Source organism: Crocodylus porosus, unplaced genomic scaffold (assembly GCF_001723895.1).
Source record: "Crocodylus porosus isolate Cpor-Errol unplaced genomic scaffold, CroPor_comp1, whole genome shotgun sequence".
Taxonomy (NCBI): Eukaryota; Metazoa; Chordata; order Crocodylia; family Crocodylidae; genus Crocodylus; species Crocodylus porosus.
Genome location: NW_017728914.1, coordinates 13,111,287 through 13,135,601, shown reverse-complemented (window position 1 = coordinate 13,135,601; position 24,315 = coordinate 13,111,287). Strand labels below are relative to the sequence as shown.

The window sequence follows — 24,315 nt, the reverse complement described above, 5'->3', positions numbered from 1 at the left end:
CTTTTAAGGGTAAAAACACATGAAAGTAATCGTTCTGCTTTGTAGAGAGCTGATGTGAAAGGAAGATTGTTTTTGACAGGTGTTTTGTGCTATCCAATGGTTTATGTCACAGTTTTAAGTCACTGAAAAAGATGAATATAGCTACCACTGCCCTCTTTAAAGATAAACCCTTTCACAATAATTTTGCCCTAATACAGTATTGTCAGGAAGTGCAACATGCTTTACCTTCATGAGAAAACCTCTCTAATTGGAATCACTGGACCTTGACTTACTTGTCACAGCTACATTCAGGGTGAAGGTGAAATCTTTGAGAAGTCTGCTTGTGAAAATTAGACCATAGCTTCTCTGAATAAAAGCATTATAAGAGGACACATCCATATGCAATATATTTCTCCCCAATTCATTGTTTGCTGCTATCTTCTTATATACAAAGTGAGCAGGAAAATATAAAACTTTGGAACATCTGAACTTCAGTAATACTGTTAAACTTCTAATCAAGTAATGAATGTAAAACACAAAAAATATATATTGTTTGGTTTTGTACCAGAAGAGTTCATCAAAATCTGAATCTTGATCTTTGTAACAGGTGGGGGAATTGCTGCTAAAGCCAAAATTAGTCATGCATCCTGATTGTTCAGATATTGGACAAGGGACCTGAATACCTTTCTGAGGTAAATGCTTTTCCTGAGCTCTAAAGTCTGGATAATAAATAGAAACAAATCATCTTCTAGTGATTAGTAGACATGTCTACGTAGTATTCATAATGACAAAAGCAAGACAATCCTTATATACTAGCATTTAGTTCCCACAGTTACAAAGTATCAAAGCAGTTATTGGGACACCTTGTTCTCTATTTGCTTTAGTTTTCATGAGGAGATGTACTGGCAATTAATAATATTGTCCCAAAATTCAAACAGACAAAAAGAAAACAAGTTCAACACTAATTTAATGGCTAGGTATTTTTGCATTTCTAGAGAGTGTATCGCAGGTGTGTGTAATGTGTATCCTTCCAATTATATCTGTAATTCCATGCACAACAATTATTTGCTTTTTATATGGGTATATTTAAAATGTACACACAAACTCTTTAAAATGATTATAATATCTGAAAAGATGCAAAGCTGTCATTGATTTAATGCCAGAAATGACTAAATGGAATCTGTAATCTATTGTAGATCTACAGAAGTTGATAAAAAACCTCTCAGAAAGTCATACTAGCAATTTCACAATATATTACCATGTGGTAAAAATTCTTTCTAACCTCAGCTGGTGATCAGTTTATGCCCCAATAAAAGTTATTGTTTTAAATAAATTACCTCTAAGCTTTTTAAAGCACTGGCATAGCTGATCAAGTAACCATTCATGTTAGGTTAATTAACAAAGCCTTTTTAATTTATCATAGATTTACTCTTATATCTTTGTTTAATTTAATAAGATATTGTATGCATAAAATTATAAGGATTTTACAATCTTTAATTACAATAACATAAAGCAATAAAATTAATTTAAAAATGGTTGATGTCTGTAGGCTTAACTGACTGGTTGCTCTTAAGCTTTATAAAAAATAAGCTGATCATATAAGAATTTCATATTACATTTTGCTCATTAAATAGAATGATTAGAGTACAAGTAAAGTGGTGCCTTCAGTGCTGCTGTTTAAAATGTGAGTATTTAGTGCACATATTTAGTGCACATTTCATATGAAATATTAATGGTGAACCAATGTGTTTGCACAGATGTTCCTTGTTTATTTTTCAACTTGTTATCAAAGTTTCATAGTCCTAAAAATGAAGATTTTGTTAAGAATGTGGTAAATTAGAGCACAAAGATATAGAAATTTGAACCGGGGGTCTTCTAGTCTCAGAAGAGCAGCTCTCAATGAAAAGAACATTTTCATTAGCTCAGTGGGAAGTGAAGTCTGTTGTATGCTACTACACCCTTGATTGTCATCCTTGTTTGCATATCACAGAGATCACTGGAAAGTGAGATACTAACAAATGACTGCCTCTGCAAAATCTGTTTGTTATTAAATTATTATTTCGAGGTGAGGAGAACTGCTTTATGTAATATGAGGCAATCATGCGGAAAAAAAAAAAAAAGAACAAGCAACATAAGGCTGAGTGGGAAGTATACCTAGCACCTCCATTGATGCCCTAAACAGACATCCCATACTGTACATTAAAGTTAAGGGTCTTTATAAAAGAGCAGAAGGTAAGGGAAAAACATCAAATGAAGAATGAATTACTTAAGATTAAATAGTTCTTATTACAAAAATCAGCAACTCATAGTGTTAATGGCAGATTTTTGCTACAGACAGATGGAATCCCAGTAGCATTAGTATGAAGTATCTGTTAAGATTCTTTTTTTATACATTTGCATATAAATATAAACATCATTAGTAGGGGCTAATTGCCCTGTAGGAACTAAAATGTGAGCATTAGCATCTTCAGGGTTTTTTTTTTTTAATTTTTATTTTTTTTGAAGTATCTCTAACACCCATCATGTTTGGTACTGCATGGCTGCAAGAGATAATTACTACCATTAAGAATCTCAAACGCAAAATCAAAACCATTTGGAATGGCTTCCAGGGCCACCCAGCACAGTAAGTAACCGCAGAAAATGACTACACTAGTTTTATGTTTATGCATATTCATAAGGACACTTGATTTGACTTTCATAGTAGGGGTTTTTTGAAAGCTTGTCTTCCATATCAGCCCAAAAAAAGAGACCTAACATCAAAGATAAAGTAATACTGTATGCCACACCAAATGCTTCAATGAGGCAACACATAATACCAAATTAATATCTATTCTGCGTGTCCAGAAGAGAAAGGTAGGATTAAAGTTAAGTTGTAACCATGATGGTCCAAGAATTATGCGATAAGTAGGGATTTTTTTTTTTTTTTTGCGGGGAGGGGGTGATATCTTTTACTGGACCAACAGAAGATAAAAGATATTTCTGAGGTTAGAGATTACTTAGAGACATTGGGCCAGATGAGATGCATCCTAGAGTAATTAAAAAATCACTGCAGTAATTGCATAGCCCCTGGGTATCCTCTTTCAGAATTTGTGGAAGCTGGGTGAGGTCCTCAGTGACTGGAAGAGTGAAAGTATAGTATAATTCTTGTCTTTTAAAAAGAGAAGAAAATAAATCCAGAAAAATTCAGACAAAGGTCAGTCTGACCTCAGTACTTGTAGAGATTATGAAGTATATCACCAAAAATCACTTTCAAAGCATGTAAAGGAAAACAAGGTGAATGGAAAAAAACCATGGATTTTTCAAGTCCAACTCATGTTTGAAAAACTTAATTTTGTTCTATGACAAGATGATGGGCTCTGTAGGTGGGGGAGAGTAGTTGATGTGGTATATCTTGACTTTAGGAAGGCTTTCTTCACTGTATCCCAAGATATTCTCATTCATAAGCTAAGGGAGAAGTGGGGTTCCCCAAAGATTGGTCCTGGGTCTAGTTCTGTTTAGTATCTTCATTAATGATTTGGAAAATGGGATACTGAGTGTTCCATTAGCAAATGTTCAGTTGCCCACTGAAGTAGTTGGAGCTGCAGATGCTGGAGCTGCAGATGCTCAGAAGGATAGGATTAAGATTTAGAATGATGTCCATAACTGGAAAAATGGTCCAAAATTAATCTAAAGAAATTTAATAGGGAAAAGTGCAAAGTACTACACTTGGGACAGAATAATCACATGCACAAATACAGATTAGGGAATGACTGACTAGACTGCAGTATTGCAGAGAAGGTCCTAGGGATTTAAGTGGAACTACAAACTAAATATAAGCCAACAGTTCACTTTTATTGCAAAAAAGGCCAGTAGCATACTGGGTTGTATTAATAGAGAAGTAATTTTCAAATTAAGGGGAGTTATTTTTCTCCTTTATTCAGCACTGGTGAGGCCTTCCCTGGAGTACTGTGTCCAGTTTGGGGTACTGCACTTCAAGAAGAAACGTATAGACAAAAATGATTGGAAAAATATAAATTAAGAAAAATGTTGAGAAGACCTGGGAAGAAGTGGGAAATGTAGACAAATTGAAAGAACTGAGTTTAGTCTGGAGAAGAGAAGACTAAAAGGGGGATTTGCTAACACTTCAAAACCAGCAGGTGGTGATAAGTTATTCTCTGTAGAACAAGGAATGAGGGTCTCAAATTGAGGCAAGGGAAGCTGAGGTTGCGTAGTAGGAAAACGGTGGCTAAGCATTGGAACAGACTTCCAGAAGTGACAGTAAAATCTCCCTTCTTAGGAGCAGATTAGACAAACACTTATCTGGAAAAGTTTAAACAGGAATGATCAGGGGGTTGGACTAGATGATCTCCAGAGGTTTTTTCCATCCCTACTTTTCTGTGATTCTAATATCAGTTAAATAAGTGTGTGTGTGTGTGTGTGTGTGTGTGTGTGTGTGTCACTTGGGAGATGCCTGAATCCAATGTTATATTGGGTAGAGATCTTACTGACAACATACTTCTCAAAAAAACAGTTTCCATGACATTCAGCAAATGTTTGTTCTAGTGGAACAAATATGTTAAATTATAGATTTGAAACAGTACAAAGAAACCTTTACAAATGTTTCAGTTTAAGTTTTGCACATAACTAGCAGCATTATACTTAAATGAAGCACTCCTTGTTAAAGTAAAACATCTGTATAACAAGGCACTCCACTAGGTTTTCTAGCCTTTTTTTTAGTATGGATGCACAATAAAAAATCGTGAGCCATTGATTATTGGTTACTGGGTTTTCCCCTGATATTTCTGACCACCTCTTTCTGTTTTCCATTTGATTCATGTGTCCTTTTCCTAGCTCATCTGTCTGTCTCTGATTCTGTTTGGTTTCTTATTTTTTCTGTTCATTAATCCTGACAGTCTGTAGCTTGTCAAATGAGGAATACTTTCTGACATGGTCTCTCAGAAAATAACATTGGGGTTGTGAAACTAGGTGCTTACAGGAAGTATACTGTGTATCTGACTTTTGCTTGTATTGTCATTTGCATACAGGTCATACTGCATGTGTACAGTTATCAGTATCAGAACCCTAATCCTTATCTGTTCTTTTTTTGTTCGTGTCCTTGTCATAAACTAAATGTTTTTTCAAGAATCATGTACAAGTCATGGCTCTTTCCATTGCTGCAACAAGGTCTTCCTTCATACAGGTCTCAACAAGGAGTTAGCAAATAAGCATGTGCTGCATAGTCTGCACTTCACCACAGTTGCATATATTATGTCATTAGAGTAGTCCCATTTGATCATGTTTGGTTTTGACTTCTAGTTTGTGTGTGCAGGCAATTCAGGCATTGCCACATTGGCCAATCTAGATCTGACCCTCTTGAAAGGTCCTCCTGGGGTTCTAGGTCCATTTCAGAGTATTTGATTGCGTGTAATCTTGACTTCAGTAACCTCAGTTGCACCCTGCCAACTGTCATGTCCAATGGCACAACAATGGTCACAAAACTCTTTTGCATTTTAAGCTGTTTAATTACTTCTGTGTGACCATAGAATAGATGCCCTGGATCTTCCATCTGCCATGATCTTCCTTTTTAGCTCACTGCCTTTCTTTTGGTATCGGGTTATACAATGCCAGCCAGTAAGTACAGGCTATCCTTTGGTGTTGGGTTTAGACATCCTGTTATTTTACAACAGCTGTCATTTAGAACTGGGTCTATTTTCTATTTCCATTTATTGATTGTTCCCATACTGGACATGCATACTCTGCAATGGAGCAATACAAGACAGTAGCAGTGCTTGGTGATGTATCTGGCTTTGCTCCCTGGTTTGAGTTGACCATCTTTCAAAGTATGTTGTTGAAGGTGCTAACTTTCATTTTCTCTACACATGCTTTGAAAGTAAGTGTTCAGTCAAATGTAACCACCAAGTACACAGGATTAGTCAGTGGGACTCCATCCCAAATGATGTTTAATTTCCACTTGGCTTCTCTGGGGTGGAGATGAAAAGCTGTGACCTGCATCTTGGTTGGGTTGGCATGAAGCTTGTTCTTATTGTAGTAATCTGAGTAATACTGAGTAATTCTCGTTCTTATTGTAGTAATTAGTATGCATGCCAATGTGGTCTTGATAGTGGCAAAGTGCTTCTCTTGTGATACAATGCATAAATGAATAGCAAATATAAACCTTCTGCCATTACTCTGTATGAGCTGGTCATTAGTATATATGTTGAAAAGGATCAATGCTAGCATGCTTCCCTGTGGGAGTCATCTACAGTGACTCTGTTTCTTGCACAGTTCTAATTAAAACATCTATTCTCTAAAAGAGATAGGATAAGTTACACTAGGTGGTAGTGGTGTATCATGTTGTAGACATGGCATGCAGGTTTCGGTGGTTCACTGTGTCACATGCCACTGATCTACTACAACCACAACATCTAATCTCATCCCTTTCTTGAATACATCTTCTATATGCTGAAAGATGTTTAGTATTTGGCTAGTGCAGGACTTGCCTGGTCTAAATCCAGCTTGTTCTGGTATCAAATATTGTCTGATATGAGGTGAAAGGTGATTGAGAATAAGGCAATTGTAAAACCTATAAAGATGGCGCAGAAGTGACACTGGCCTAAAGTTCTCTGGGTGACAGGCATCCTTCCTTGGCTTTTATAGAGCTATTACATGGGCCTGCTGCCATAATTTAGGTATTCTAAGGGTTGATGAGCAATTGTTAAAAAGACATACTACCTATAACTTGGTTGTGAAACCAAAAGGTTTGATCTGTTTCATGTGTATGTTTTTGAGTCTTGCTACTTTGCTGTTCTTCAGGTGACTTATTCTGGCATCTGGTTAATTCATTGTTTATGGTATGCTAACATGACTTTCCTCAAGATCAGTTTGCCATCAAATCCATATTTTAGGCTATTTGTCTGAAGCATTACCATTGAGCAGAAGTTGTGAGCTACCCGATTGGTTGTGATGTTGTGTTGCTGTCCTTTTCTTGCATCATTACTTAGCTAGCAAAAGGTTAACCATGCTTTCCTACTAGTGTGGGTCGTATCTGTTCCTTCAATTGGTTCTTTCCATTTCTGTTGTTTTTCTTCTTGGATCTTGTTAGTTAGGGCTGTCCCTTCCCCCAATAGTGTCTTCTGAGAAAGGATCTCTTTGAAACATCTGCTGGGGGGGTGGGGGGGGGGGGAGGCATGTATTTGGCTGCTAGTATGGAGTAAGCCCTGGAATACACTCAGTTCTTTATCCTCAAGGTATATATATGTCTTGGAGGTTTTGTACACTGCATTCATGAAGAAGTCCTAGTTATCCAAGACTGATTCGATGTGTGTCACTTTTAAAGTGTCTATGTAGTGGTACTATATTTGGACTTATGGCTGCTGTGACATTGATAGCAATTAGTCTGTGCTGTGTGCGGGGAATGAGTTCCAACACATCATTTTTGCACATAACCTCTATATTACTATCAACAAAGGTGAGGTCTGGATTATAGCTTCATCTCCATCAGGAGCTAGTGAAAAACCGAGGTAGCTTTGAGTCATGGATTGGGTTTAGGTGGTATTCCTCATCCCAGATCTTGACCAAGTTGTCATTCTGATAGTTTTTGCTGTAACCACATGTGATGCTGTGGCTGTTAAAGACATTGATGATCACATGTGCTTTTTCATGGCCTAGGTTTCTTGAGCTCGCAAAGGGAAACTGCTTCCCTCAAAGCGTATAAATGGATGTTATTGAGATGTCTGTATCAACAATTACAATTTCAATTTCACTGTGTTCCGTAACTGATGTTGCATTGATGACGAGTTCTGGCTCTACAAAGAAAAAGATACCGTATTTCTTGTGCTGCATTTTGATAGCTAATCTCATCCTTGGGATCAATGGCTTATTGCTGTTTGGCCCTCTGTCTGTCTCCTGGAGACAAAGCACATGACCACTGTAGTTGGCGCAAATCCTGGAAAGAATGTCCTGCTTGACTGCGGTGAGACCCTCTATGCTTACAGAGATGACTGTCAGTGATGGCCCTGAAAAAGACCCATGGTTTTGATACAGTGCATCAACATGTTGTGAGTTAGAAGTTTGCATTATATACATTCTGAGACTGTTGATGACAAAGTTTTAACAGAATTCTCATATTTGATGCTAATCTGTTCCTTTGAATTTTGCCCTTTCCCACCCTGAAATCTCTTCTGTGTCTTCTCCAAGGTGTCTCCCTGTGGCTGTGCTCTCCCCATTCACTGTGTAATTTTTTTTTCTCCTCCTTCAAGCACTTTCTCAACACCTATAAGTTGCAATGCATTCTCTTTTGCCTAGGTAGAAGTGCCTGTCCAAAAAAATAATTTGTACTTACTACACAGTATGCCTTTCTGGTACAGTTTGGTGGCAAGACCACGTGGTTATTAGGGGGTGTGACAGGAGTATCGCTACTGGAGTCTTTCTAGTGGTGACTCTACCCTCCTGTTATGAGCCAGCTGCCTGCTTACTTGCCTGCCACGCCTTGATCTTAATTCAGTGATGTAATCAGTGGGAGGCTGCCCACTTTATACGCCCCGGTGCCAGGGGGTGCTATCTGCAACTCCTTTTTCTCCCTGCAGCCCAAGCCTCACAGATGGTACCAACATGGTTTTGACCTGGGCCCTGCTGGGGTCAGTGTATCCCAAAATGCCATGCCCTCTGGCGCCAGGGTCCCCACACCACCATGGAGCCCCTATGAGGCCTCCTCCAACCCCTCATATCCTCACCTGGACCTCCAGTCAAAACAGTAAACACAAAGCCCCTGGGCTATAACATAAAAAACTAAGCCATCCGGCCAAACAACATTCGATTCCTACCAGGAAACCACTCCAACCCCAGCAGTGACCAGGGGATGCTCACACAGTCAGAGTTCTCCCCTCTGTCCAGGCTACCCAAGCTCCTCCTCACTCGGTCGCCAGAGGGGAACTGCCTTTCTGGCCTCCTGCCTGGGCTTATATAGGTCAGGCGCTGCCCCTTCCTGTCAGCTGTTCCCCATCGGTCGTCCTGGCAACCACCACCTGTTACTCTAGCTGTCCTTGTAACTGGCAGCTGAACCTTCCCCTTCTTGCAAGTAGGAGTCTCTCCCGAGCTGATTTCTGTTTCCAGGTGCAGGGCACCAGAGTGCTCTGAGACAGGGGGACTGTGTGAAGAACTGATTTTATTGTTTGTCTGTCAATGAAAAGAAAAAAATCTAGGAAAAAATCAGTTAAGATAAAATCAAACAATTATTTTGGATTTTTTTCCCCACCTAGCTGAAAGAAACACACATTTTATTTCATTCCACATACTTTTTTTTCATTCAAGATAAACCATTTTATTTTGGGCACTCATAAGAAAAAAAAATAAGGAGCTACATTTTCAGAGAACTGTCAGAGGAAGACATTTTGGTGGTGTTCCACTTTTACCTAGTAGATCAAGGTAAGGACAGTTGCCAAAGATGTGGGAGATTCAGGTTCATTTCCCTCCTCTGCCAAAGGAGATATTGTTCCACATCTCTTGGCTTTTAAGACAGTGTTTTCACTGTCAGGGCATAGTATTCTGGGATAAGGTATTTTCAGTCTCTCCTGCTGACACACTTTCATTTTTTCATAAATAATTAAACTTTCCTTGTAGCAGAATGTAGGCAGAGGTATCCTAACCACCAAACTAAGAGTCCTTCAGCCCTAGCTGTTGGATATTTCATTGAAATGAGATAGAGCACAAAATTATGAACTATTGGTCTCTCTATTATCAAGTAAGTAATCTAATAATGAGCTATTGGATATAATGGGATGCCATCACAGCAGGTCATCTTGTGAAAATCAAATCCATCATTTTTTTTTTTTTTTTTTTTTTTGCCCTAGCTGAAATTTTGGATGAATTCGCAAGTACTTCCAAGAAGACCAAAGCCACATTTTTTTTCCCTACAAATATGCTATTCACCTAAAAAATTTGCTCAGAATGAGTTATGAATCAGATATAGCCTATAAACTAACAAATGTAGATCTTTTAGCTCAGAGATGTTTTGTTTTTTGACATAGAGTTTCCAAGTTGAGCCTAGCTCTCCTCAGGTATACTGTATTACAAAAATAATAAATGAAGAGGAAAATGTGGAGCTATCACAATGCATACCATAAAACACACATTTTCTGTGGCTGCCTTTGTATAGAACACTAATACTCATTTCCATAATGTTTCATTACAGTTTATTAGAAAACAAACAGTTCTCAATTATGTCTTTTAAGGATACAAGCTTAAAGCATGCAAGAGTACTGGTAAGAAACAGGACTTTATTTCCATTTCAACCCAAATGATCTGCATCAGATTGACAAACGTCAGTACTTGAGTGACCATATGGGACAATGTGAAATCTGGGACAAAGCCCTCCCCCTCCTCCAGGCAGAGATGGGGTCGGGGGAGGGGGCAAGGCACCACTGGAATTACTATTCAGGCAGCTAAGGAGTCAATGGCCCATTACTGACCCCTTTTTCTTTATTTCACAGGTGTTCACCACTTTTTAATGGTCATTCCACTAACCAAGCTAACCTATTAGGGCCATTTTGCTGTCTTCTAGGGCTTCCTAGTTCACCACTTACACTTATGCCATTTAATTTTCACCAGCTGGCCGGGACCAGCCTCTGAAATCTGGGACTGTCCTAGCTAGACCAGGATGTATAGCCACCCTTCCATGTGGTATAGTCAGTACCCTTCCCATATAACAAGACTATCAAATGATTAGTTATATCTTGCCCATACACCACATATAATACCTATATAATAATCTTAGGTTTAATTCTTGGATCAATCTAAATGTTGTTTTGTAGGTTTTCCCTCCATTCTCTTTAATACCTTTCAATCTGCATACAATACAGATTATTGAACCTTGCAAGATTCAGTTTCCATTCTGATAAGCTTTCAGAAGGTTTACTGCTTATCTAGTCATGTCACGTATGCAGAAAGAAGCTGTTTTTATAAGATTGTTCACCACTTCTTCAGATCCTATAGATCCAGAAACCATTTTTCAATTGTGACTGAAATTTCATTTTGATGAAAATGTTATGTCCAATTCCATAATCCTTTAGGATATATGTACTGTTTGTAGACATTAGGAAACCAACTACGACAAGGCCAAATAAAATTATAAGCACAAGATAGAGAGAGAGAGAGTTTTTGTGGATTACACTGGGTTTTTTTTTTTAATTCTAATGGAGTTTGTCATTTAATTTCAGAAGAAATGGACCCTTCTATTATTCTTTACTATTGTCACATGACAAGCCTGGTTAAAAAGTATCCTGTCTTTTGGGACTTTAACACTTCCAGTTCCAGTTCTAGACAAAGAATAGGAAAGCAAGAAAAGGCATCAGAATATCTGAAAAAACTCAAATTAATAAATAAGAATTTGGTTCACAGTGTCCTGCAGATATAGCACAATTTAACTGGATCTGTTTCACATGGTCTTGATCTTCAGTGTGCTTCTCATGAAATATCCTGCATACAGTTCTGTACAAACACTGTTGTAATTAAACAACACTATTAAAGTAAGTTGTCTGGGATATTCATAAAAGTGTGGAATGCAAGATTACAAAACAAACCACAGTTTCTGGGTGAATAAGTGTTTTACATTATGAGCCTTTCAGATGATCTTTTTCTGAGACAATTATTTTAAAGTTGTGCTGTAGCTGGTGGTTTCTTTGCACATTAACCTTAGCAGATTTCATTTTTAGTGGAAGGAAACAATTCTTCAACAGTCAGTGCTGTTTAAAAAAAGAGGTTGTCTACAGCTGTTACTAGCAATTGCTTTTACTGGATGTAGCAAAATATGGCAGTGAAGGAAAGGCACTTAAATCATCATTTGACCATCATCTTCATTATCTTCACCATTCTTATTTTAAGGAAGTAAGTCAAGCACAAATGGTAACAATATCAGGGCAAGAGGGAGAAAAAAACTGATGATGTAGTTAGAACATAATCAATAGTCAATGGTTATTCTAATATAATAAAGGGCTTAGTCTGTCCATCTGTCTGTCTGTAACGCACTCTGGTTGGTTACTGAAACAACTAATCAGAGTTCTCCAACAGTGTTATGGACAAGAGGCGGTGGCGGCAGCATGGTGGAGCACCAGAATAATGGCAGGGATGGAGAGGATGGAGCGGGGGGCAAGACCAGTACTGCTGGCCTCACTCCCCCCAGCCATGCTCCTTGGAAGTGGTGGTAGTGCAGGGTGCTGCAGGAGGGCGACATAGGGGATGGTGGGGCAAGCTCCCTCCACCCCACTTCCAGGAGTTGGCAGTGGTGCAGGGAGGGGGTGATTAGGGTTAGCAAGCTTCTCCCCCTTCATTCCCGCGTTCTTGATGGACAATTCACTAGTTTAGATATATACATACACATATATACCTTAATTATATTAATTACACAACATAAAAACATTACAAAACAGGGTGTAATTTTTTCACCTGAGTGACAATAAGTGACAGAACATCTTCACAGAATATAAAATATTCAATAGGTTGATGTGATTATTATGTTAAATTTGCAGTGCTCTAGTCTGGTGCAGTGACTTATAGCTCAGCGACAGAACACACAAATATTCAGCTCTGCAGTGTTTAAGCTGAAATGGAAAACAAATAAATTGAAGGGGAAAAATATGAATGTTAGTTTGGGTTACTTACGTACAATAGTTAGAAACTGAAATATGTATAAGTGTACAAATGAAAAGGATAACAATTCATAGTTGTTCACTGAGAAATGTATTGTGTTTTATCCAGGTCTCCCTAAGACTTTTTTTGGTGGAAAGGTGGTAGGTAATAAAACAATTACTTTAGTCCTTCTTTGTAGTATATATTCCAAAGTCATTTTTTGGTGAGCTGTTTCATAAACTTGCTCTCGTAAAAATTTTGCCATTGGAGCTTGGCAGTTCTGAAAGGAAACAAAGTTGTTGCATTAAGGATTGAAATGGACTTGCTTGCAGAAAACACAACTTAAGAATTTAGCTTAGCAACTCTATAAAATACCCTGCACTATTCTACAAACATGGCAGTCCATGGTATGATTAGCATAGCAACTAATCTGTGAACTATGTTCATTCTCCATGTGTACCTTGTTGACATGTTTCAACTCAGCTATGCATTGCTGTTGTAAAATCCTCCTGTATTGTTGCAATACAGAATTGGAAGCCTTCAGAACTAACTTAGAGGATCCTAGACAAGCCCAGGACTATCTCATGGGGCCTTTTGGCACTGACCATAGGTGTTGACTTTTTTTTTTTTGCCAGTGGGTGCTTGCAGGCTCCGTAGCCCCATGGAGACAGCCTGGTGGTGGGAGGCGGGAAGAGACAATAATCCCAGGTAACCTCTCTACAATTTACCAGGAACATTCCATCACCAGGTCACTATCTGTATATGAGTGTTGTTGTATGCAAGGACGAAAGTTCACAGCTGATTGACAACTGGCCCATAATAGAAATATTTATGAATATTAATTGTTATATGCAAACCTAATTATACTTGTCCAGACTGCTATCTGGGGGAAAGAAACATCAGCATGAAATAATACAGGTAATTCTTACACCTGGCTGCAGGTATACCAGAACTAAGGAAGAAAATGCTTTACTCTAATATTAACATTCATATAATGCATATTATGGTAATAAACCACTCCATATCAGTTTAAAAGTACTTGCCCACAATCTATTTTAAAAATGAAAAGAAACTATTATTGCTGTGGTCAGGGTGGAACATTTCCAGCTGTAGCTCAAACCCACATTTACAGATTAACATGATATTTTCCAGAATCTAAGATAAGACACTGCCAAGGAATATGAATGACCTCTCTTCTATATGTTCGGGATGAAATGGTAAGCATTAGAGTTTAAACAGCAACAGAGGTAATGGAGCTTGAAGCCAGGTAGAATGAAGAGAAAAAGTTTACATACAATTTTTAAAAAGCTGTTTTCACAGTTTGAGCTACTTTACAAGAACTGATGGAGTTTTTTTTGTCTTGTTTTGTTTCTGTGCCAACTACATTTTCATTGAAGCTGGGAATGCACATTTTTTCACTCTGTCTTTAAAAATCCTGAAATTTCCACTAAAATCTCTGTAGACTGACTATAAAACCACTGGGAGCAAGCAGCCTAAATAGCAATTAGATGTCTAAATATCTTTGTGGCTCTTGGCCTAATATATCCTGGTAGTGAGGATTATATACCAGCCTGAACAGAGGAACAGAAACGTATCACTTTATGTCAATTATTAAGTTGTGTTGATCATCTGAAAGAAGACACAATATTTTATTATTATTCCCTGGTTGGGTCAGGTCACATCTTGTGTTCTTGGGTTTGGCTCCTTCCTTCCTCCCTTCTGCTGCAACTTAAACATGTTTAACAATTCCTTCACTTCCCAATGCCCTGAAGTCCTTTGAAGTAAAATCTGTCATATCTTGGCCATCACGACAATGTAGTTCTCACACAGAGGCATCTCTCTGCCATCCAAACAGCTCCTGGCTGCCAAGATACGTTTTTGTTTGTTTGTTTTGGTTAAAGTTATGGACATTGTCCCTGGTCCTCGTTGGTCCATAAGCAGCAGTTTACAAAGCAACGTAAAAATGTTGTCACCTTTGCCTGTGCTCCTAACGCTAATGTAAAAAACGTAAATTGCTTCTATCCCCTTCTGCATTGGGCTTGATTATCCTTAATACAAGAAATGTTCTTGCAAGCACTTGAAATGGTACAAGTTAGAAAATTTTACCCTCAGTTCAATTAGTGTCTGCAAACTAAGGGCCTTGTTGACCATTACTTTTAGGTAGCTCCTGGAGCTCTTAATCTCTGGATTGTCCACATATTAATATTTAAAACTAATTTTAAGCACACCTTAGGCAGCTTAAAGTTATGCCACTCCAGAGCAGGTTAATCTTTTATCCATATTACCCAGGTTGTGTTTCATTAATGTGTGGCCACTCCCCAAAGATGAGCCACTGAAGTTGCAGTCTTCCAGCACCCCAATATGCAACCCTTTGCAAACAGCCTGAAGACCACATGCCAGTTAGCCAGGTCACAGGACATGAACAGGGCCAGAACCAGGGTCAGGCGGAGAAGGGAAAAGGACAAGGTAAGAGGGACAACTGGACCCCCCATGAGCTGGGGTTTTCTTCCCAGGCAGGGGCAGTAGCCTCCCAAAAGCACCTTTCCTCGCCACTCCCACCTCCCAGCCACCCTGGGAAGTACAACCAGCACCCCCACACTCCGATACAAAATCCTATTTTTTTTTTTTTTACTTCTTTGTATTTAATCCTTTAGTGAGTGACTGCCTTCATTTTACCACCCTTCCCCTCTCCTATTTCTTTTCCCCCTTCCATTTCATTACCTATACCCATCCCATTAACTCTCCACCTCCCAGCTTCATTTTCCTGCCCCCCACAACCCTTCTCTACAGCAGGGTTAGAAGCCTGTCCTGGCTCACTAGCCCTGTTGTAGCAACTCACCAGCCCCCTAGTGGTAAATCATAGCTATGTAGGTGGGGGACAGTCAGAGGTTTTTAGCCTTATGGTATGACTGCTCCATCAAACTAACACTAACACCAATCAACATTAAAGCAATTCAAAGTGCAGTGTGTAAGAAGGCCCTGAGTTAAATTATGTGTAAGAAAATTAATCATATTAATAGGTTTACAGTATTTGAGATTTCTGACCTTTGAAAAATATTTTTTCCAAACTCAGAACTCTTGAATGAAAGTGACTGTGCATCAAAACATGCAAAATCTGGTATTCCTATAGGTTTTCTATGTGGAAAAGGCCATAAAAAGAAATGCTACAGACATGAAATCACCCAACATATAATGGCTACAAATCAAATGCAAAGAACATGAGTGTGTTCAAAGAGGGCTGGTATTGGCGGGAAGAATTAAATGGCAGTAGCTCCCCCATGCCCTGGATTTTCAGTCTTATAATTTAGATTGTATACTAAAATATTAGTTCTTTGTATCATTGTTCATTTAAATTCAGGACATGGACTTAAAGTAGAAAAGATAGAGGGGTATGTGAAATCAAGTCTGAACTTCTGAATTTTATTAAAGAGGTTTAAATTCTTCTTTGAAGGATGAAGACTAAAACAGATTCAGGTCTGTAAGATTAGCCACATAAATTCATCAGCTAAATTAATAAGTAATTTGAGAATGAGTGAATGGAACAGCAGGATTTTAAATACAAGCATTAGCAGTTAGCATAAGGTTAGACTTTCTTTAGAAATGGTAATAAAACGTCTATCCAGGTCATGCCATAACACAACCTTTTCACATTGCTGATGTAAATCTAAGAGACTGAATAAACTGTGAACACAGCCCCTCACAAAGGCATGAGCTGGACACTTGTCTTTGGAAGAGATCATTCTGGTTTTTCTCTTAACTATGTGTAGAACATGGACCCTGATTACTCACTTTGGGGAGCAAGCACCTGCTGGGGACTTCAGTGTCCCTAAAGCAGGCATACTTCTCTCCAGAAAGCACACTTTCTCTGGCATCATTTCTTCTGTGTTCCCTTGGGGGGGGCAGAGTATCAGTCCTATCTTTCACCACAGCAGATGTAGAAATTTTCAACCCTGAGAGCATGCTGATTGGTAAAGATCTCTGGCATATCTCCATTCACAGGGAGACGCTGTGCTCCAATCCTGGTTCTGAGGCAGCTCTCCAATTCTCTGTCATCATGACATCAGGGTAGCTGTGCCATAAAGTTTTCTTCTAGGGAAAATGACCTTTGCAGTCTTAACTAAGAAATGAATGTAATGTAAAAGGTCTTGTAGTAAGTCCTTGACCACACAAATGGATGATGATTCAGATCCATTGGCAGATCCATTAATTTAACAAGTGGGGTGCAGGAGATGCCATCAGTGCAAAGCAGGTATACTTCTCTCCAAACAGCACAACACCCCTCCCTTCCAGTGAAGGCACCTCCCTCCTCTCCCATGGTCTGCAACTGGGGTTGCCATTGGGTGGAAGAAGGGAGGACCTACCCTCTGCCCCTACTTCCAGGGCTAACCCAGGCATGGGAGAACCCCAGGGTTTCTCCTGCCCTGCTTCAGACAGAGGCATGGTTAAGCAGCAGTATGGGCTGCCTGTTTTGGCCCTGAACAGTGGCAGTATTGGACAGATCAGCACTTCCAGTGCCTGCTCCCATACCCTGAAGGACACCCATGATTCGGCAGGGATTAGGCACACCTAGAAGCTTACTGCTGTCTCCAGCTGACCTGGGGGTGAGGGACGCCCCAGAACTACTGTTAACCAAAATCAAGCTGGGGGTGTGGGATGCAGCAGCACAGGGTGCATGAAGCCTGTTTCCTCCCTCTCCATTGCAGTCCCCATGCTGGCCTGAGGAATCCAGGTGATGGCAGCTGCTACAATGAGGGTCAGGTAGGATTGGGGATGGTGGTCTCAGCAGAGTAATCATCCCCCTCTTCCAGGAGCTCTTTCTCTCTGCCCACCCCCTAGCTGTCCCCTGCTGTCTGGGAGTGGGTGCTGGAAGATGGAGACTTCCCACTGCCTGCCATCTGCAGGACTGCCTGCCCCCCTGTGCAGCTGATTCCTGCAGCTGGAGCTCTCAGGCCAGCAGGAGAAAGGTTGTAGAGCGGGGTGGGAGAAGGGACCCAACTGCCTGTGCAGCCACAGCCCAGTCTGTGGCTGGAGTGGGCCAGGAGTGGTCCTGGGGCTTCCCCCACCCTCAGGTCAGCTAGGGAGAGAAGCAAGCAATGCCTTCCTTCCTTTCTTGCTTCCCTCACACACAAGGCATCCAGGCATCCACATGGCCATGGGGAAATGGATCCATTGGCAGGTGTCCTTCATTATAGACATGGACAGCAACTACTCCACTGCACCCCCTGGTCAGATATATAGTAAAAAAAAAGTCTTACCAGCATGATTTCCTTTTTTGTTCTTTCATAAATTAAAATGTAGGAAAAAATGAACATCAGGAAAATTATTATATACATAAAAGCTCAAAAGAATGAATGAAGGTAGTCTTACTATCTTAGCCTACCACAAATAATTCAGCTCTTAGTAGAGAAAATCTGGGAAAGTATTCAGTACATTTGCTTAGAGTTGCCGAAACTATTCATATGAACCAAATTCCACTCCTGTTTAGAGGGCCAGCTCCATCTATGTGTCACCAATGGCAACTGTAAGTCCTCAAAAATAAGACGCGTTTGGCTTGTTGTCTCTGTGCTTGTCATCTGTAGAAGGGCTAAATTTACTCTTGGAATTCTTTGTCTTGTTAGTCACAAACAGACTTATTTTTTTCGTAATATATATTGGGGTTTTATTTTTAATTCAGTAATGGGCAAATTTTCTTACAAAGCCAAGACACTTTCTGAGTATAAAACTGCCATTTTTCTCTAGCTGGTCTTTCTCAGACTTAAGAAGTCCTTGTGCTCTCGCAGGATGTAGGAGAAGCAATACTGTGATCCAGTTATTTGTCATGGTGGAAGGGCACTAGTTAGTCGATAGGCAGCAACCCTGGAACCCTCCAGATCAGGCAAGCTCCCTCGTGTTGTCTTGAACCAGGAGCCAACCTGAGATGCAGCCTTAGCTGAATCCAGAGTACAGTGAACTTGGCTGAGATGTTTTATCACAATGAATTTCCATCAGTTGCTCAGTAACTGCTCTTAGCAATTACTTCTTTGAATATGTCATGTTTGCAACTTGTTGTTTGCCTATATTTATACTCCCAGCTGTAGAGCTACAACTTTTAAAGATTACCATGGGTCCAGGAGCCTGGAGAAGACCCTAGGAGTTTTCAGGTATTTCAGTTTCCCTTGTATTAAGTCATGGGTCTGCAGTTTCTAGGACCCTTGTGTCTGGGCTCTTAAGGCACCCTACTAAAAAAATTGGTAACTTGACAGCCCTGCTTCTTCAGCTCCAAGATTCCCAGCTTAGCTTAGGGAGCAGATAGTTCCTTGCCAGTCCATGAGCTGGGAGCCATGACTGAGTTTGGAGTCTTGAACCTTGCCTATCAGGCTCAATTTTGTTTCCAGTGTTTCAAATTGAAACATCTTGTTTAATTTTAAAGCAAATGTCTCCAGATTTTCCCTCTCAACAGTGTTTGAAATTTTTGCTTATTGTTTTAAAGAAGTACTGAACCTTCTTGCAGATTGCCCTATGAATAGAAAATTCAGCTTCAGTGAGCTGTAATGAAGATGCAAAATGCATAATTCTCTCTATTACCCTCATATCTGTCACTTCATGTTTTAGTGACTAGAACAGGAGAGAGTACATTGCAACTTAAAGTAAAGCTACATGAATAAGAACAACATTTTTCATGTAAAACACTGGAATTTAAAAAATCGTTTTATTCTATGGGTCTCAAACAGGAAAAATATTTACACATTTTAAAAATAATAATAAAAATAAATAATATTGTCTGACCTTTATGCTGCCTCTTTTTCCCCTTTCCGACTGAAGAAAGAAAAAATTGATTCCTCACCCCCACCAAACTGAAATCAATTTCTGATGTGTGAGGAAGATGTGTCCTTTAGAGTTGTATGGTAAGTCTCAATGAACAGTAAATGAAACATACACCTGTGCAGTGCACTACCTCACCTTTTCCCTTACTTTTGAATAGGGGAAAGTTATGTATCTTTGTAACTGTCTGTAGGATGGAAGTCTTAGTTAGGTCAGGCAACTCAATGTAATTGGGTTTCACCATGTATAAGGGCCAAGTACAGCTCACCTGTATAGTATATTACACCGTATGATCTAGAGTTAAAACAAATTAAAAATGTAGCAGTGATGACAGTCTTTCTATTCCCTAAACCATAATGAATTCAACCAAAGGTTAATTAATATATCCGCTATGTATTTATTTTAAGCAGGCCAATAAGTAAACTTGTATCTTTTTATGAACTCCTAGGTTTATTTAAGAAAATACATGGCCCAGATCCATGACACGTTTGAGGGATCTAAGCCCATAATCCCAATAATCATGTCTCTTGCCATGACACATGTGCATAGCAGGAGGCACAATTCTGGGACCAGGGAGCAGACCCCAACTGCACACTCTCTACTTACCAGGGAAGGGAAAGCCTAGGATCATGGTCCCAAGCTTCCACTGCTGTGGCAAGTTGAAAGCCAGGTGCCCTCGGGGCCAAGGCTGACCATCACCTGATAGTTGGCCCAAGAGCCAGAGATGACAATCAGCTTACTGTTAGCCTGGGCCCCAGTTAGCACTGGCGCCAGGCCTGCACTTGATGCAGTCCTGTGGCTAGAGCCAACACTCAGCTGATTGTCAGTTTGGCCTGGAACTTCCATACATTAAATTTAAGGCACCTACAAACTATCAGAAACATTCTACATTACATATCACGTTGTATATAGAATTTTTTTTGATGTCTGATTTGCCACTTTATGGTGCCTTACATTGGGTGCACATGTAACAACCTTGCCATTTATGCCACTATGAATGCTTTAAGCATGACATAAAAGTGACATGTAGAATGGGACTTATATGCAGTATGAATTCCAGATAACTCTTGAATTGACTTAGCACTTATCCTTTTGGGGTAAACCAGTGCAGTAACAGTACTCTGTTCAAAATAATAGCACCCTGTAGTATGAAGACACACTAAAATCTCCAGTACTAAAAGTTGCATTACTTTCTCTGAAAGTTACAACTGTACTACAATGTTTTTACTACTAGAAGAATCTGTTTATCAAGTTTCCTCTTATTTTTAAAATTTATGACAGTATTTGTTGGACAGTGTCAATGCACTGGCAAAACTAGTAAATTTTCTCTGGATAAATCTTTAGCAAATAAGTAACAATTCATAGATTTCATAGATTTCATAAACATTAGGGCTGGAAGGGACCTCATAAGATCATCGAGTTCAGCCCCCCACCCAAAGGACAGGAAGTCAGCTGGGGTCATAGTATCCCAGCAAGATAAGCACGAAATTCTTCCTTATGTCCACCCTGAAATGGTCTTATAGTAGTTTATGATCATTCTATCTTGTCATCCCTTGGGGCGCTCTGGTGAACAAACGTTCCCTCAGATACTGGTGGTCACCCTGATAAACTTATAGGTGGCCATTAGATCACCCCGAGCCTGCACTTTTTAAGGCTAAAGAGCCCCATAGATCTTTAGCATAGGTCTGTTTTCCTGACCTCTGATCATGCACGTGGCTTTTCTCTGGACTCTCTCAAGCTTCTCCACATCCTTTTTGAATTGTGGAGCCCAAAACTGAATGTGGTACTTCAGCTACGGCCTCACCTAGGCTGAGTACAAGGAGAGAATGACGTCCTAGGATTTGCTTGAGAAGCATCTATGGATGCAAGCCAGTGTTTTGGTCACTTTACTAGCTGCAGCATCACATTGAAGGCTCATGTTCACCTTGTGGTCAATGATGACCCCCAAGTCTTTTTATTCCATAGCACTAGCCAGTGTAGCACTGCTGAGCCTATAAGGATGCTGCAGATTTTTCTTCCCAAGGTGGAGAACCTTGCATTTTTCGATGTTAAACACTATCAGGTTCTCATCCGCCCATTTGCTGAGGCTGTCCAGGTCAGCTTGGATTATCCGCCTGTCTTCTGGTGTGGATGCTTTGCCCCAAAGTTTGGTATCATTGGTGAACTTGGCCAGTCCGCTTCTGACTCCAATGTCCACATCATTAATGAAGATGTTGAACAATATGGGTCCGAGGACAGAGCCTTGGGGGACCCCACTGGTCACAAGACACCATGATGAGTGACTTCCATCAATTACTATCCTCTGGGTCCGACCATGGAGCCAATTTCCCAGCCAGCGGATCGTGATAGACCCAAGGCCACAATTGGCCAGTTTCGCCAAAAGGTGATCATGGGATACTAGATCGAAGGCTTTTTTGAAGTCAAGATATATGATATCAATTTCTTTTCCTTTGTCCAGGTGATAGGTTACCTAGTCATAAAAGGAAGTGAGATTGGTCAAGCAAGACCTACCTGCAACAAACCCGTGCTGGCTATCCCTCAGAATGTTGGTGTCGGCCAGTCCGTTAAGGATGGCCTCTTTAATAAACTTTTCTAAAATCTTCCCTGGAATAGAAGTCAGGCTGATGGGCCTATAGTTACCTGGATCCACTTTTCTCCCTTTCTTGAAGATCGGCACCACATTGGCCTTCTTCCAGTCTTTGGGCATTATACCAGAGCACCAGGAGTTTTCAAAGATCCGTGCCAGAGGCTGGGCTATGATGCTCTCCAGCTTTTTGAGTACCCCGGTGTGTAGGGTGTCAGGGCCAGCTGACTTGAAGGTATCCAGCTTTTCAAGGTGTTCCTTCATGAGGTCAGCATTAATGGAGGGCAGGAGATCTCCCTTCACCCAGACCTCCCTGTCCTGTAGTGGGCATGGGTGTCCCATGGGACTGATGAAAGACTGATGCAAAGTACATATTTAATAGGTTGGCTGTTTCCTGGGCGTCAGTTGTCAGTTGCCCATCTGGTTCAGCAGGGATCCAATGTTTCCCTTGCTTTTCCTCTGGCTCCCCACATATCTGGAAAAAGGACTTTTTATTGTCCTTGATGCTCGAAGCTAGTTGGAGTTCAGTTGCGGCCTTGGCTTTCCTGGTTTGCTCCCTGCAGGACTGGACCAGTGCAGAATAATCCTCCTTGGAGTTGAATCCCATCCTTCATCCTTTGTAGGCTGTTTATTTTTAGCCTCAGGTCTGCTAGATGCCTGGAGAGCCAGGGGGGCTGCTGTGCCTTCTTGCTGCCTTTCCTCCGTGTTGGAATAGATTTAGCTTGTGCATTGAGGATCGCTCCCTTGAAGAGCAACCACTGTTCTTGAACTCCCCTCTCCTAAGGGTCATGGTCCCTTAGGGCCTCACTGACAAGCCTCCTGAGCTTCTCAAAGTCAGCTTTCCTGAAGTCAAGGACTTCCATGCTGCTGACTGACTTGCTAGCTGTACAGCAGATGGTGAAGGTGATCAGCTCATGGTCGCTGTCACCCAGCTTCCCATCAATCACTAGGTCACCAATTAGGTCATCCCCAGTAGCCAGTACCAGGTCGAGCAGCACTTTACCTCTTGTTGGCCCATAGACTTCTTGAGTCAGGTAGAGGTCATCCACGCAGGAGAGGAAGCTTTGCGACTGCTTGGATTTTGCTGAGTGATCCTCCCATGAGATGTCCGGGTAATTGAAGTCACCCATGACAACCATGGCCCTGGAGCATGCGGCCTCAGCCAGTTCCCAGGTCAAGCTCTAGACTTTTGGTGGGAGGTCTGTAGTAGACTCCCACTGTTGTCTTTCCCAGAGATTTTAACCCAGAGGGTCTCCAGCCGTCCACCCTTGTCACCACTATCAGCTTGCAGGGACACGTAGCTTTCCTTAACATAGAGAGCTACACCCCCACCCCTTTTATCTACTTGTTCCCTCCTGTAAAGGGTATAGCTATCTATACCCGTGGTCCGGTCATGGGTGGAGTCCCACCAGGTCTCCATTATTCCTATGATGTCATAATTATTCACATTAAGCAGGAGGATGAGCTCCTGGCATTTGTGTACAAGCACACATGTCCCCTTGGGTGCTCTTGCCTTGCCCACAGATTGTACCAGGGCTGCGGTAGGGGTGGGCTCCTTTAAGTGCCTTGGCCTTATGGGTTTGCAAGGGTTGCTCAGCAGGCCAGCAGTGGTGGTAGTCCCCCCATCCCCCAGTGGGCTTATTTTAAAGCATGGTGGAGCAGGTCAGCCAGTCTGGCTGAGAAGAGCCTCCTCCCCAAGGGAGAGAGGTAGAGGCCATCTCTTCCCAGCAGCTTGCTGCCTCTCTCGCCAAAGAGTGGGCTGTGGTCATGGAAGCCAAAGCGTTTGGTTTACTATGTGGATCCTGCTCTCCCTCTTCAGCCCATACCCCGAGACTGGGAGGATTGACGAGAACACCACCTGTGCCCCCAGACCCTTTAGCCCTGCTCCCAAATCCCTGTAGCTCCTCATGACCCAGCTGGGAGCGCTCTAAGCCACGTAATTCATGCCCACATGAATAAGGAGCATGGGATAGTGGTCTGTGGGCTGGAGGAGCTTAGGGATCCTCTCCGCAATGTCCCAGATGTGCGCCCCGGGAAGCAGCAGACTTCCCGGGCTAAGGGGTCAGGGCAGCAGATGACCCCTTCACTCCCCCTCAGAATGGAGTCTCCCAAATAAATACCTTACATTTTGTCTTGGGAGAGTGGAGGCGATAGCTGCAGTTGAGCCTGTGTTGCCTGTGGGAGCTGGCAATTCAGCAGGCTCTGCTGAAGCAGCAAGAGTTGCATACCTGTTGCTAAGCTCCAGCGGGGCAGGGGCCTTGGTGCAGCAGGCCTTAGGGCCCTTGATCACCTTGGTCCATGACCCTGATTGGACAGAGTGGGAGGTCCCGGAGTCCTCCTTTGTCCTGGAG

General features: G+C 41.1%; 1 long non-coding RNA gene across 1 annotated transcript in view; it reads left to right on the top strand.

Moving 5' to 3' along the window:
- Positions 1 to 611: 611 nt before the first annotated feature.
- Positions 612 to 24,315, top strand: part of LOC109309964 — a 127,426-nt gene continuing 103,722 nt past the window's right edge. The window contains exon 1 of the long non-coding RNA XR_002101100.1: positions 612 to 671. This is a non-coding gene — a long non-coding RNA (uncharacterized LOC109309964). The remainder of the gene's footprint in view (positions 672 to 24,315) is intronic.